This window comes from Schistocerca americana, chromosome 8 (assembly GCF_021461395.2).
Source record: "Schistocerca americana isolate TAMUIC-IGC-003095 chromosome 8, iqSchAmer2.1, whole genome shotgun sequence".
In the NCBI taxonomy this organism is placed as follows: Eukaryota; Metazoa; Arthropoda; class Insecta; order Orthoptera; family Acrididae; genus Schistocerca; species Schistocerca americana.
The window spans coordinates 160,075,516-160,089,947 of NC_060126.1; positions in this window are offsets into that span (position 1 = coordinate 160,075,516).

Here is a 14,432-nt window from a genome sequence, read left to right on the forward strand (position 1 = left end):
TCGGCGTGGCAACTGTTGACGCGACGTGTCCGCGTTGCTATGGCGGAACTGGGACGATTGACATAACTCGCGTTGGTGCTGGTTGCAACCTGTCGCTGGATGCTTGTCTGCCTTCTGGACTAACGGTGAGAATTTCGTGACTTGATGTGCCTCACTCAATTTCTGCCGATGTCGGCGGGTGTGTTTTGCTCTAAAGTTGTGTGCCATGGTGTTTCAAAATTTTTGTAGGCTCAGGCGTGCCCGAAATCCCAATTCAATGATCTGCTGTTATACTGTCAAGTGTAACTATCAGTAGAAAAGAGTGTGTAACTATCTGTGCCTTAATAACTGAACCTAAAATATTATCTGTGGTTGAAATTTTATTCTGACCCAAGTGTTATAACGATGTTGTATTTTACAATTTATTGAGTAGTATTATTATTTAGTACTGACCGTCGCATTTACTAAGTCGAAGAATTACGAAGGCCAATGGGCGTCATTAACAGTTCCTGCCTAGATAGGCGTTATATTTTGAACCATGTGTTTCAACGTTTAATAATTTTTATTTTATGTATTATAGAGAGTTGCTGTCATGCCCTATGTGGACGATTTGCCACGTTGGTGAAGTTTCTAGTTGTTCTGCTGGTCTGTGCCATATTGCTAAAGCAGGCAGTCCTGGCACAGATGATTGTGAATTTTTCCTAGTGGTGAGGAGCACGGGCTGGTTTTAAGTGCTAACTCACTAACTTCAACCATACTCAAATATTTATTACTACTGATATTCAGGCCCTTCAGGCCGAATGGCGACGTCACTACCCCTTTTTCGGTTATTAATTTTATCTTGTAAAGAAACCCTCTCTGTTATTGTTTTTGTTTGTTGTTGTTGTTTCTTTGTTATTGCAGTTGTAGAGATATGAAATCATTGTAGCGGTTTGCTTAGTCAGCCGTACTTCGGAATTTTTTGACATTAAATGGAGCCTGAAACTTGCGTAATAAATACTTCGCATGAAGTGCGATTTTCGGCATAAACAAAAATAAATTGCGGAGATGCAATCCACAGAATATTAACAGAAAAGCTTCAGACCAATGCGCAGAACTGACTAGACACATTCAGAGGGTACGTACATTCGCGTACGAGTGGTTGCGATCTGATGTGAAAGATCTATCTTAATTTTTTGTGTGTAAAATAATTACGTCGTAACACACTCGGAGATTGCGAAGGTACAATCAGTGTAGAGGCACGTACTTTCTATCATTCCCCGTGGCCTGGGTAAAAGAGTTGCAATTATTTAAATTTAAGAATATTTCTTTTTCAATCGGACTCCTATTTTTGTACGAAAAGGAAGATTGCACGTTCTGAATGTCTCGGCAAAAACACATCGGAATTAATCTTAGCGGCCACCAGAGGAAAGTAGCGAGCACAATCACGTACCTCTATTGTTGAGCAGCGCCGTCGTAAAGAGCGTCGCCTCCATCTAAAATTCGCCTTCTCGAATTAACAGAATAATTTGTACTCCATTGGTATGGGATTTAGGCTTGATCTTGACAGAAATTATAAAACACGTTTTCATCATTTAACACCTTCATTTAACACACACATTGACATGAAACTATACAGTACGTCTTTACGCCAGCACATCAGAACAAAAAGGTAGTTAATACTAGAAGTAATAAAAGAATCTCGAAATTAGTCCTTTGTCTCTCAATGATAAAAAAGTTTTTTAGAGTATTCCTCTGGTATTACAGTCGAACAAATTTTCTTCTTTTATCTTTGAGATTAAATTACAACATTTGTTAGTTCCTTTTCAATCTTGTTAGCTTGTTCCATTAAAAAAAAACCTTTGGTATATGAATTTGTCTTTTGGTCTTTATTGCTCCTTTGGACGAAGTAAATTAACTGTTGGTTTTGCATTCTTGTAGCATTATCAAAGCAGCATTTGTGGTTATATTTGATTGGCCCTTCGGGCCGAATGATTAGTCATTCCTTTCAGTAACTTACTGTATCGGTCAATAAGTAATCAAAGATGTCGGGTCCTTCAGACCGTGATTATCTCCTTATGTTGAATCTTAAGGTTGTCATTCTGACATTACAGTTGTGAATGTTCAGCGGCCCTTCAGGCCTGGAGTTTAAAAAAATTTATTGTGTTTTGTTAATATATATATATATATATATATATATATATATATATATATGGGAAAACTTAACCACAACGTAAGTTAAGCAGAGCTCAAAGGCTGCAGGGAGTGAAAGCGTAGACCCAAATGAGGTTACAGTTTCAAACACAATTTCATTTTATTAAACATTAAAAAAACACATGTACCAGTGAACAAGTGTTTTTTTTAATGTTTAATGAAGTTAAATTGTGTTTGAAACTGTAACCTGATTTGGGTCTACGCTTTCACTCCCTGCAGCCTTTGAGCTCTGCTTACCTTACGTTGTGGTTAAGTTTCAGTTTTATTGTTGGCAGCAAGCAGCAAGTATCATAGGCTAGGCCAGAAAGAGTAAATGACTTTCTCCTTTTGCCTCATAGTCCACGTATTATGCATCGGCAGCAAGTTATGCTGTTACATTTGCATCACTGATGTGTTGTTTTGGAATTCCAGCTCACTTTTCAATTCCCACCTTATGGCGCTCCCTGGATGTTGTTTTGGTGCTGGCAAGCTTCGCGGGTGCGACATTCAGTTGTTCAGTGACTTTTACAGTTTTCTACCTCTTCAATGACCTCCTGTCGAGATCACTCAATCCACACTTCCGTCTCCATTGTGACTCAGCCAATGTTTTTCCGCTTACACTGTATGCGGTATAAATGTTCGATACGATGCCTCTGGAAACGCCAAACACGTCGGCTACCGTGGCTACGGAAGCACCTACCATAAGAGCACAAGTAATATGCCCATGTCCGAATTGGCCCCACACAGTGCACTCACAGCTATACAGAACATAGTTCTGACTGCGACTGACACAGCGTATTGAGTGCATTGCCACGCTGTTCGCGGACAAATACAACAGAGCCATCTACAAGCTGAGCTAGCATCTCCAGCCTCTAAACGTTTCCATACACTCTTAGAAACAGCGGCCTCAACCGAAGGAGTCTGCTACGAATACTACATTTCAACGCATTTTGAGCCTATCCACATTTATCCTCATGAACAGCTATGACTTTCACAAACGACTTTAGTTCTCATAATGATGTCTATGAAAAGTGTGAAGTTATGCAACGTTTCTTTGCATGCTTTTGCTTGCAAGTGTATATTGGTTACAAACTATGGAAAAATTAAGCATTACTGGTCAGCTGGAAATATACGACAGCTGTGAGAACTGGATAAACAACGACATTGGTCTGTCAGTACATTAAATATAGTCTCAGTTGCGCATAATGACAACGATCAGTTGCTGAATGGAATGACGACAATGAAAATTTGTGCCGGACCGGGACTCGAAGCCCGGTTTTCTGTTTATCACGGGCGGTCGCCTTACCATTTGGCTATGCGTGTACGACTCACGGCCAGACACGAACTTCCATATGTCATCAACCATGTGTCTACGACATGGATTCGTACATCCATTATGTATATTCCCGTACAGGTCAGGCGTTGTACTTGAAAGTCGCTTGCCCAGTATGAGCAGAGAAATACAATATTGTGATGCCTCTGTTATTCTGATTATGATGAAAAGTTCTTTTGTATGACCGCTCGCGGGCCTGTGTGAATGTCCATTGTCGTCATTCCATTCCACAGCTGGTGGTTTTCATTTTTCGTGATTGCGAATACATTTAATGTGTTTTATAGAGTCTCTAGTCACCGCAGTGCCCATTCCTTTGGACATGTGTGCATGCATGCATGCATGCATGCCCAAAGAAGCTTGGCAACGTAGTCTGAATAACACAGGCACTGGAATATCATATCGGTCCCTCATCGTGTGGTACGAGATTTAAAAAATAAACATCGCATAATTTGTCCTTGGTTTACTAATGACTCCTTCATTAGGGATACTAACTGATAATCAGCTGCAGTTATCGCAAGACACCCATGTGGAACCAACATGACGGATGTCCCGCCCTATCCGCACTGACCTCGTGGACGGAACATTTGGACATCCCTGAACTGGCGTTCGGAAACATAAAATGTCCTTCACGCCCACCAGACTTGGGTTTTTGAGTGTGAGGAAAATGAAAACAAAAGGGCTACAAGAAAACCGACGACTTCTGAAGACACAAAATACCGTGCGACACGGACCTGTACTGCGTTAAGTCCAGATGAAATGCAACGTGCAGTGTTGTCTCTGCACCACCACTTTACAGGGTGTATCAATGCTGGATGCCGACATTCTGAGCGCTTCGTTTGACAGTCATAATACTACATGTACAAATTGTAACTGAGTTCGTGATTTCGTTTCATACTATTTGATCAAGTTTGAGCCGTGCGCGGCTCGTGTTCGTGCCGTTGTTGCTTGACGTCTTGGCGTTACTCTCGTCTAGTTTCTGATGTGTCGGCAAATGTGCCAACACCTTGTAGATAGAGGAGGCCGAAATCTAACGCAGACGGGCGTGAATTCTGGAACAGGATAAGTAGTGAATTCTAATAAGAAAAGTATGCAGCTACTCGAATACTTAACTTTATTCTATCCTTGTGGTACATCGCTCTTGATAATACAAATAAGACTATCTTCAGATACGGTTAATGGCGCCTTGCTAGGTCGTAGCCATGGACTTAGCTGAAGGCTATTCTAACTGTCTCTCGGCAAATGAGAGAAAGGCTTCTTCAGTGTGGTCGCTAGCAAAGTCGTCGTACAACTGGGGCGAGTGCTAGCCCGTATCTCGAGACCTGCCTTGTGGTGGCGCTCGGTCTGCGATCACACAGTGGCGACACGCGGGTCCGACATGTACTAAATGGACCGCGGCCGATTTAAGCTACCACCTAGCAAGTGTGGTGTCTGGCGGTGACACCACAGTTTCTTATAAGATTTACTGGCCTGTCGTACTATATTTGGAGCGACCGCTAGTATTTCCGGGTCGTCGTGTGTCGGGAGTTGAGAGGGGACGGAGCAGCAGTGTGTCCGGGCAGCCATGACTCGCCCGACCGTTGCCGGCACACATGACTTGAGTGGGGATACCTTGGTTGGTCGGTCGGTCGGTCGGTCGTCTCATTGGACGACGTGTACTTGCTCGCCGACCGGTCCTGGCCTGGCCTCGCGCCGCGGAGACTTCCTCGCTGCTCCGCCCCGCCTACAGAACGCAGACAGCATTAAAATAGCTGCTATGTCAAAACCGGACAAGCTACACACGGTTCCACGAAAACAGCTCCACAAATAACTCGAACAATACTAAAACTAGTGACTGTGGAACAACAAGGACGAATCACAAGTCGACACACACGGAGAACCCAGAAGCGGTCGGCGAGCAAGTACACGTCGTCCGATGACACGACCGACCGACCGACCAACCAAGGTATCCCCACTGAAGTCATGTGTGCCGGCAACGGTCGGGCGAGTCATGGCTGTCCGGACATCACTGCTGCTCCGTCCCCACTCAACTCCCGACACACAACGACCCGGATATACTAGCGGTCGCTCCAAAGATAGTACGAGAGTCCTCTTATCGATAAGCGCTGCTGCTTCTGCCACTCATGGGCAGGCAAGCCAGCAACCTAGTGATGCCAGTAAACCGAATAAGAAACGAGACAGGAGTACCGCCAAGACAAGATGCCAAGCAATAACGGCACGAACACGAGCCGAGCACGGCTAAAGGTTCCAAATACATTATTTGGATGTGCCCTTCGAAGATTCATACATTCGGACTGCCTCGTAGTGACATTTTGATTATGAGTTGCTGCTGGCAAAAATTTTAGTAGCATTTCTCTTATCAGTTGCGGCTCTTTTTCGTTGGCGTGTATTATTCTTCACATCTGAAAGTCTCTGAAGTTCTTCTGTTATGATGGCGACGAACGAGTCGTCGCCAATGTTGACTGGTGGCCAATGCTAAATAGAAACATATAAATCACAACAGATTTGTCAGTAGCGTCGGTAAGGTGCTGGCTGCATGGTCTGGATCTGCAACGACTAAAATAATTAGAAGTCATTGGTAAAATATATATATATATATATTGTACTTAACTGGTTGTACAGGATTCTTCTAAGCTGCATACATATAATTATAAACAGACAGCTATTGAGGTGGCACTTATGCCATACTTGACTAAGCGCCTTGTTAGAGGTTGCTTTTTATCAGCTGAAGGCTATGCTACTTTACTACCTGACGTCCCTAGCAAGAGTGGACGAGAGCTCGCTAGAAACTTTATACAAGCCGCGGAGCAGCGCTGGTTGCGACCCGCGGGTCAAACGATACTAATACGGACCGCGGTCGATAACTGCAACCCCTAACAAGCGTGGTATCGAACGTTGGCACCACATTTTCTTATATCATTTGTAAAGACAGAATGTCAGGGCTCGGCACGATAGCTTTCAGTACACAAAGGCGTCAACGCTGTAATATTCTCCATAAACGAGAACTAAGTGCCACTTTTCGACTGCCGTATTCTGAAAGCTTCACGAGAAAGTTGTCTGATAGCTACAACAGCATAGCAGGGATTAATGAGCCTAAAACGCGCAGGAAAACAAAAATTATACCTGAGCTACGTGTCTGCTTACATCTCATACACTAGGGCAGACTTTTTGTGGAGTCTCCTCTCCTCTCTGGCGGTAGGACAGAGGATTGCGGCGCTGTAGTCTTTTTAGTATTAGACAGTGTTGTAGTCCTCCTCGAAGGCAGTTACGATTACCAGGGAAAACGTATAAAATTTAATCAAAATGTTTGTAACGTAATTCAGTAGCTGTAAGTGTTAAAAGGTACTTGCATACGTAGTTAAATTCACCGCATTCACCACTATACGTTAGTGATATACGATTATTTTCTCGTTTTTGATATACGTATACGAGATTTGTTCAGTAAATAACACGTTGATTTTTTACAGTCACTAAAGTAGATAAGAGTACGTCGTTTGATGTTACTTCTACACGTGTGCGAAGTTTCGAACGATACGGTACATGGTAGAGCTGTAGTTAACCATCAAAATGGCGTCTATGCAAGACGCTTGTTACAAGCAGAGTGCTGTCATTAAATTCTTGGTTACGGAAGGAAATGTCGTCTTGAACATCCATAAACATTTATATGCAATATGTGGTAATAATGTAGTTGATAAGAACATTAGTGGATGATGTGTAAAGAGAGTTAAGGCATTTGGAAGCAGAGCCGTACCGAGTTGATTCTGCACCCCTGACACAAATGCCAATTGTCTTCTTCCCCCTCCCCCACCCCTCCCCCGAAAGATCAAACTTTTCGCAATTTTCCTACGAGATTATAGGAAATTTTGCAATGTAGACGGTAGGTTTAATAAATATGAAGCGTTATTGAAAATATTACTTGAGTATACAGATGAAAAATATTGCACACAACAAATAAATGTCGTGTGACTAGGGCCTCCCGTCGGGCAGACTGTCCGCCGGGTGCAAGTCCTTCGATTTGACACCACTTCGGCACTTGCGCGTCGATGGGGATGAAATGATGATGGTTGGGACAACATAGCACCCAGTCCCTGAGCGGAGATAATCTCCGACCCAGCAGGGAATAGAACCCTGGCCCTCAGAAGGAAATATATCACTGTAGTAAATAAAATAATTACAAATTTTACAAACTTTCAAAAAGAATTGAAATTGAAAAAAATCTATGTCTTACTGCTTGTGGCAACTACTGTACGCTGATTTCTTCATAATGAATTGTAAAGAACAGATTTTTTTGCTCGTATTAAATTGTTAACAATATATGAATTATTAATAGGTAATAAAGGAAAGAAATTTCTTTCCGAGAATTATTATAATGTTACTGAAGTGTCCCGGCTTGGGGCACTTTCACAGTTACTCAGTGATTACTGACAAATCAATCTATTGACACAGTCAGTTTATGTTCACAAAGGTAACTTCTGTGCTCCGTTAGCAGTTCAAAACAAATAAGAAAAAACCTTACTGAAAAATAAAGGAATGAATTCTTCGACAGCTAAAGGTTCTTGGAAAATAACATAGCTAAATCTTTGTATGAGAGTATCCTTTGAAAAAGGTTCAAATCAAATGGCTCTGAGCACTATGGGACTTAACTGCTGTGGCCATCAGTCCCCTAGAACTTAGAACTACTTAAACCTAACTAACCTAAGGACATCGCACACATCCATGCCCGAGGCAGGATTCGAAACTGCGACCGCAGCGGTCGCGCGGTTCCGGACTGTAGCGCCTAGAACTGCTCGGCCACTCCGGCCGCCCATCCTTTGAAAAGTTTTCTTGCAAACGAAAACGGTTATCTTATTACATACTTACACTGGGCAGAAAATTGAAGTTCCATCTCAGAAGTTCCAGCATCAGGGTCCACGGCCGGAGCATCTGCTGGCGGAGGCGGAACTGCCTGGCGCTCGCCGGACGAGGGCAGTTATACCGACGTGGCGGTTGCCTGCTAGATAGCTATTGGTCTAGCGATATGGGCTCGGACTGGCTGAGGAAAAATGGCGCAGCGGATGCACCAGAAGGTCCGTATGTGTGGAAGCCTCTACTGCTCTTGTGTGCGCCTTCGGAACTAGCCTGCTTCCTGCAGGCCAGGCTAGGTTCGGTTGACTTCGGCCAGTGCACCTGCAAAGTTGCAGCGATGACCCGCATAACGGTGCGACGTTGCGGGTTAGTGGCGTCGTAGGAGAGACCACCGCCCCCCCCCCCCCCCCCCAAACACGCCACTTGCAATTCCACTTTCTTGCTTTGGGCGCAGCAATCTCAACGATGATTTCACTGAAATCAAGTGCAGTAGCTGTGTCATACTCTGTCGGCAACACAGCTGAATTTGACAGTCTGCTTCACCCATACTCGACTTTAAGTAGTCTCTTATCATCTCTACTTTGCCGAAACTGAGTTGCAGTTGTCATAAATATCCTCAAGGCTACTTGGATGTCTGGACAAGCGTTTCGTACCCTGTACTGCGAAAAAAAATTCAAAATATCGAAATGGAAAACTGTGTTAGTGCTCTTGATCAGCTATTTCTCCTGCAATTTGAAAGCAGCTATGCATTTTGTCAACCAGCTCTGCTGTGTCGATATTTCTTTTATGTTTGGTACCAAAATCTGCCACATATTTTGCAGAATAAGACAATGAGCTATCGTTTAACCCTTTCCTAACAGGAAATTAAGTGAGATGTAGTGTTATGCTAAATGTGGTATCCGTTTCGTATTTCAGTTATCAAATAATTTGAAATAGTATAGCTTAAACAGTTTCACTCCAGTCCCCAGTTAGCAGAAATCAGTGAAAATTAAAAGTCTTCTGTTAAAGAGCGTATTATTTGCTTCAAGATCAGGTGACCATCTTTAGAGGTCCTACAATACTCCAGCGAAGTAGCAGGAAAAAGTTGAATATGAGCTGGCTGCATATGCAGCAACTGTATGAATCATGCGCACTGTTGACACATAACCCAATCCACGCACGTTTGGTAGTAGTTGTTATCTTTATTTCGCTACTTGGACGAAATGTCACTGCGACAACAGTGTGCGTTTTCATTCTGGTGCCGAAGAAGAGGCTTCTTCTCGTAGGCAAAACACTGGTGCAGGAGACTTTAGGTACCTCCCCCGGTTAACTCTTATATCGTCTTTCTCGTTTTCTTTTATAAGCTGATCAATCAATTGTTGCGCCCCCTGTGTGTCTGCGCCCTCTCCGGCGGCCCATCTCGTGGCCTCGGCACGACTCTGCTTGGAAGTGCAGAAACTGAGCTCGCACATAGGTTACGTTTGCAAGTTTAACAGTCACTGCATCCATTACGTTAATAATAACAATTTCGTCTGACTCGGCAGCCTGGCGCAAGTCATTCAATTGGACGTCGCTTCGGTGATCTGTGTCTCCCTGACCTACCCCAGCGATCCAACCTGTGAATCACGAGGATGTCATTATTCGTGAAAACCGGCGCATCCCATCTAGACAGTTGGCCATTGGTGAGCATTAGAAGTGCGTGTGCTGTGATTAAGACTCTTGGATATTCAGAGATGTGCGCGCAATGGATCTTACGATTGCATACAAGTTTTAAAGGAAAGCCATTTCACCTGGACCAATAGAGCACGTTGAGGCCAATGGAAAAGCCTTTGTCACGAAGCGTTAGAGGTGACGAAACCTGGCTGCATCACTTTCAGCTGGAAAAAAAAAAAAAAAAAAAAAAAAAAAAAAAAAAAAAAAAAAAAAAAAAAAAAAAAAAAACTTCTGCTGTCAAATTCATGATAGTTATACTGTTTTTCTCGTGGATTTGTTGCCAACGGAGTCAATCATTAATTCAGCGTATCTGAAGACTCTGATCAAACTAAACAGCGCCGGCTTGGTGGCCGAGGGGTTCTAGGCGCTGTAGTCTGGAAACGTGCGAGCGCTACGGTTGCCGGTTCGAATACTGCCTCGGGCATGGATGTGTGTGATGTCCTTAGGTTAGCTAGGTTTAAGTAGTTCTAAGTTCTAGGGTACTGATGATCTCAGAAGTTGTCCCATAGTGCTCAGAGCCATTTGGAACTAAACAGCCGCTTACGATAAGAATTCAAAATAAATCTTACTCAAACACCACAATGCACGCCGTACTAAAGTCTCAGAACCCAGGAACACGCAACCAGATTAAACACGGCTGCCTCATCCACACTACAGGCCAGGCCTGGTGCCCTCAAATTTCTAAGGATTCTCTTTGTGGGACACAGTTTGAAGATGATGAGACCATAATTCATGCTTTTACTGCATAGCTACAAGCATAGGATAAAGGCTTATGCCAACAGACAATACATTCACTTGCACGACGCCGGCGTAAGGGCTATAAAATGTGATCGAGACTGTGCAGAAAAACAGTACGTGGCAAAAAGAAGTTGATCGATAATGTCACAAAGTAATGACTCTTGAGACTAAATATGTTGTGAGAAATAATTATGGAGCGTTATTTATCGAACGATCTTCGTGATTAGCGTGGCAGTTCTTAACTGTCTCATCATGTATAAAAGTAATGAAGCGAATAATCGACAGCACGAGGACGTACTGATAATTAATGTCTCCGATCTTTTTATCTGAAAACTGTTAAAGACGTTTATATAAAATAGACGTTATTTACATTCTACATTTTTATTCTTCATGGCTACATAGTTATTTCTCAAGTCACCTTGACGATAAACGTATTTCTTCCAACGAGAGACTAGTTTGTTCATACCCTCACTGTTGAATGTTTGACCTCACCGCTGCTAGCACAGCTCCATCACTGTCGAACGCTTTCTTTAACTTTTGGAAACAGATGAAAATCGGGTAGGGTCAAGTCGGGACGCTATGGAGGATGATCGATGAGAGCATACCCAACGGGTCCGATTGTTGCAGGTGCAAGAGCGCTCGTATGTAGCCTGGAATTGTCATGCTATCATGCCAACGGACGAGTTGCTCCACGCGTGGACGATAGCTTCGAATTCCTAGCTGTTTCTCATGCTCTGACATAGTTACTTTACGTGTCACCCTGTTATACGCTACAATTATAGGCCCTCTTGTGGCAGAACGCTGCGTACGTGTACGCGTGAAGAATGAAGATGTAGAAAGTTAGTAATGATTGTTGCATTTAAAAAGCCTCATGAGTTTTCATATACAAAATTCGAAGACATTACTTTTCAGCACGTCCCCCTACACAATTTAAAGACCTGACTTTCGATGCTGAGCCGGTCGTTGAATATTTCTGTGACTTATTGCTTCTTTCATTTTACCAGGGAACTGTTAATGTGAATCATGGCGAGTTGTATAGTGATTGTTGGTCGACATTATAATGTAATGTAACTGGCTGAGTAATTTACTTAAAAAGAAAAGGTGGGGTTTGAGGAAGGAAAGGGCCTCGTAAGTCAACCTTGGATCTGAGATTGTTAGTTGAGTGCTGCCTGGGAACATGGAGAGGAAGGTAAAGGAAGTATGAATAAATATTATACTTAGTTTCGCCTCCTCAGGTGTCACCGCGCGAGATGGCACAGTGATTAGCACACTGGACTCGAAATTGAAACAAATGAGCCCTCGGTCACAATTTTTTAGTGTTAAAACCAGGTTTCAATGCTTCTAAGAGTGCCTTCATCAGAATTTAGACATTTAAAGTGGTCTATAACATAATTACAAATTTATGGGAAAATTTTTTTTATATAAAAAAAGTGTAAGTACTGACTAACAATACAATACAAGACAGAGACAGTACTTACATGTCACGTATAAAATAAATAACGCCTAAGTCCGTTGCACCCTGTGGCTGTACACGTATGAGCAGCCCTTAGAGGCTCGGCTTCACACATTCCTTTTAAATATTTTGTCACTAAAGCCCTTCTTGCCTGTTATTTATTTTATACGTGACATGTAAGTACTGTCTCTGTCTTGTATTGTTAGTCAGTACTTACACTTTTTTATATAAGAAATTTTTTTCCCATAAATTTGTAATTATAGACCACTTTAAATGTCTAAATTCTGCTGAAGGCACTCTTAGAAGTGTTGAAACCTGGTTAATAGGACAAAAAAAATTGTGACCAAGGGCTCATTTGTTTCAATTTTAACCCTTTCACTGCTCCAGATGTAAATATACGCTAATCATTTCAGTGATCCAGACGTATAAATACTATTTGCTATAAAAAATATTTACAGCGGTTCCCTGCTACAGTCGTATAGTTACGTATAATGCCGATAATCGGGCCAGCGAGTCGGAGGGAATTGTTGCGCAAGTATGCAGTTTAATTGTTGGAATACTAGGAAATACTTGAACAACTATTGAATGCTGAGTTCTTTTTCTGCTGAGTTCATTCGTATCGCTATATTACCTAGTTTGTGTGCAGCCGTTTGCGCGTTACCGAATAAAATGACGCGACGTTACCGTCCGTTTACAGACGATGAGCTGCTGATCACTCTAAACCATTCTAAACCAAAGTGACGACATCATCATGCCCAATCAAGTGATTATGGGTGGACAGATAATGACGACGACGAGCTGGCAGATGAATCTGTCACAACAAATATAAAAAATATTTGTGAACCAACAAACGTTGAATCAGTAAATGCAGATCCAGATTTTGATGTTATCGTCGATTCTTTCTCCGATTCCGAAGAAGGGCCTGAGCGTATGCCTGAAAAATCTCCTAAGAGACACCAAACAGTTGATGTTAGATGGAAAGACTCTGATTTGGACCCTAAAGTGTATAATTTCGGTAACAGTGGTTCCGGTTGCAAAATAAATTTAGATGATTTATGTACTGTATACGACTGTCCAAGTTTTTTTTTAGCTAAGAAATTGTGAGCTACATAGCTGAGCAATGTAATTTATATTATGAACACCTTTGCAATGATGCCAGTGAAAAATCAGGACTGCGACGTTGGAAAAACACAAACAGTGACGAAGTTTACTGTTTCCTTGCTGTAAATTTTCTGATGGCTCAAGTGAGAAAAAATGAAATAAACAGATACTGGACCAAAGACCAGTTACTGTCTACTCCAATGTTTGCGCAAATCATGCCGAGAGATAGATATCTTCTGTTACTTAGAATGTTACATTTTCTGATAACAGTAAGAACCGTGGAGATGACAAAATCTGGAAATTACGTCGAATTGTGGATCACTTAAGAAAAGTATTTCCAGGTGCTTTCTATCCTTTTAAAAAATTTGTGCATTGATGAAAGTTTAGTTCTCTTCAAAGGTCGTGTCTTCTTCAAGCAGTACATTCCTTCCAAACGCCACAGATTTCATGTAAACTTTTTTGTCATGTGACTGTGAAACTGGTTATTTTCATGACTTTATTATTTATGTGGGTGCAGCAACAGACGTAAAAAAAGAAACTGACTTTGGTGTAAATTTTGGAATATCTGGAAGCATTGTTCCACTTTACTTGAACGTTACCTTGGTAAAGGTCACACATTATATGTTGACAATTGGTACACTAGCCCAACGTTATTTTCTTATTTGCATGACAGAGTGACTAATGCCTGTGGAACTGTGAGAACAAACCGCAAAGGCATGCCTGCTTTAACAAAAAAAAAAAAAAAAAACAAAAAAAAAAAAAAAAAAAAAACACAAGAAAGGCGAGATCATGTCAACATATAAACTTCTTGCTCTGAAGTGGCAGGACAAGCGGGAAGTGAGGATGCTTTCAACTCCTCATACAAGCGAAATTACAGTGACTGACAAAATTGACAGAACCACGAATGAACCAAAAACAAAACCAGCTTGCATCGTAAGCTACACTGAAAATATGGGGGCCGTCGACAGGAGCGACATGATGCTAAGTTCAGTAGAATGTGTAAGAAAAACTGTAAAATGGTATAAAAAAGTATTTTTTCATTTGATGGGTATGTCTCTGCTCCGTCGCTAATGACCTCTATGTCGACGGGACATTAAACCCAATCTTCCTTACTTCCTTCCT